Source organism: Arachis duranensis, chromosome 6, assembly GCF_000817695.3.
Source record: "Arachis duranensis cultivar V14167 chromosome 6, aradu.V14167.gnm2.J7QH, whole genome shotgun sequence".
Lineage (NCBI taxonomy): Eukaryota > Viridiplantae > Streptophyta > Magnoliopsida > Fabales > Fabaceae > Arachis > Arachis duranensis.
In genome coordinates, this window is record NC_029777.3 from 103,048,844 (window position 1) to 103,051,256 (window position 2,413).

At 23.4% G+C, this 2,413-nt stretch overlaps 1 protein-coding gene across 1 annotated transcript in view; it reads left to right on the forward strand.

Annotated features, from left to right (window-relative positions):
* The window catches only part of LOC107495225 (purine permease 21-like), a 16,332-nt gene that overhangs the window by 12,124 nt on the left and 1,795 nt on the right, over positions 1-2,413 (forward strand). The window lies entirely within an intron of this gene.

Below are 2,413 nucleotides of genomic sequence, written 5' to 3' on the forward strand. Positions count from 1 at the left end.
TGACATAAGATCAGATAACCAAAACTCCAAAATTGCAACTTTGTATAACTGGTACGTATTAGATTCATCTTCAATAATAAGAAGATAAACCAATAACTTATGCTATGAAATTAGAAATTGGTAGCACTTACAAAAATTTAATAATTATATATGTTATACGGTCATCTAATCAAATCTATGTGATTAGATCATTTTTAAAATAATAAATTTAAAAATTAGTTATTTTTACTCATACGATAAAATACGAATATTGGTTGTGATTATAAGATATATGCATGAAACATGTGAATCAAAATTCAATTTGATGATTACCAAAATTTCAGAAAGTACTTAAGTTAGATATTCTCATCTTTCATCAATATTGTTTGAAAATATATGGTTGAACTGAGGTGCTCTAGAATCTAGATTATTATTTTCCAATCGATAAAGGAAGGAAATGTTGAAAAATAAAAACCAACCTTTAATGTAGTATAATACTATGTGGGTCAGTAGTGTTACACTCTAATTGGTCAATAGTTAGATTATTTTATAATTTATGGTTTGAGATGGGTAATGATATAATTTCTTAAAATATTAAAACTTCACTCCCATTAATTGAAGCATATCTTCACTCGTCCATTCTTTTTTCATCATGTAACTTCGGTCCTTCCAAGTATCCTCGTCGCCGCGGTGGTGACAAGAAGTCGTTGCGATCTACTGCCTTCTCACGCAATCTCTTTCTTCAATGGATCATTCCTTAACGATGTTGTTGAATTTCCATTGCCTGTTTTTTCCCGTCATCGCTATCTCCAGTCGTCTTTACTCTATCCTTCTTTCTGCCGTGGATCACTTCTTACCAACATAATTAATGGTTAGTTTAGTTATTAAATTTTTTCATTAAAAATATATTTTTATTTAATTACATGATGAAATATATATTGATAAGTAAAATATAATATAATAAAATAAATCTATTTAGAATACTTAAAAGTATAATTAAAATCATGAACATATAAATATAATAATAAATTTGTATTCTAAACAAGTAAACATATTTGTTTATCATACATAAATTATTTAAAAATAAATATATTATTAAAATTAATAATACAAATTTAAAATGATAAAATCCAATTTTTTACCGTATTCTTTTTATAGTATTTTTATTCTTTTAATTTTCAATTTATTAGTATTTTATTATTTAATTAATAATTAAAAAAATATTTTTATGAGAAATTATTTTTTGTATTATCTTAAAGAAGAGACCAATACAACAGTTTAAAAAAATCTAAAAATGATATTTTAAATAAAAAGTATTTAATATTAAAATTTTTAAATACAAAAATAAATTATATAAATATTTAAGAGATAGAGAAAAAATACATGCCTAAAATAAATAAAACAGATAAAATGGGAGTACTCATGAGAAATAATGAATTATTTTTGTCTGTTTTATTTATTTTAGACATACTCACGAGAAATAAAGAATTATTTTCATTTATTTTATTTATTTTAGACATGTATTTCATATTTATATCTTAAATATTTATACAATTTACTTTTGTATTTAAAATTTTTAATATTAACTATTTTTTTATTTAAAATGTCACTTTTACATTATTTTTTAAACTGTTATATTGGTCTCTTCTTTAAGATAATACAAAAAATGATTTCTCATGAAAATAATTTGTTTAATTATTAATTAAATAATAAAGTATTAATAAATTAAAAATTAAAAGAATAAAATACTATAAAAAATATTTGTGAGAAAGTCAAATTTTATCATTTTAAACTTGTGTTATTAATTTTAACAGTTTATTTATTTTTTTTAAATAATTCATGTATGATAAAAGAAATGTTTACTTGTTTAAAGTACAAATTTTATTATTATATTTGTATATTCCTGATTTTAATTATATTTTTAAATACTCTAAATAGATTTATTTTATTATATTATATTTTACATATGAATATATGTTCTATCATGTAATTAAATAAAGATATATTTTTTAATGACAAAATTTAATAACCAAACTAATCATTCTACGACAAAAAGAGGGATTGAGTGAGAGGACTAGGAGATGACGTTTGCGCTGGCCATGTTGGGAAGGACGGCAAAGTTACGGAAGAAGGATTAATAAAGTTATGAATGATGCACCGAAGAAAGAGAAGAAATTGCGTAATAGAGCAGTAGATGACGACTGTCGCTTCTTGTCACAAACTTTGACGACATGCTTGGAAGAATTTGAAGCTACGTGATGAAAAAAGAATGGAGGAGTTGGAAGGGTGCTTCAACGGGAATGGAGTTTTTGATAATTATACTATTACCCATCTCAAATAGTAATTATAAAATAATCTAACCATGGTTAAGATAATGACCAATTAGAGTGTAACACATCATGAAGGGTAACTTACATGTTATTTTAGAGGGGGG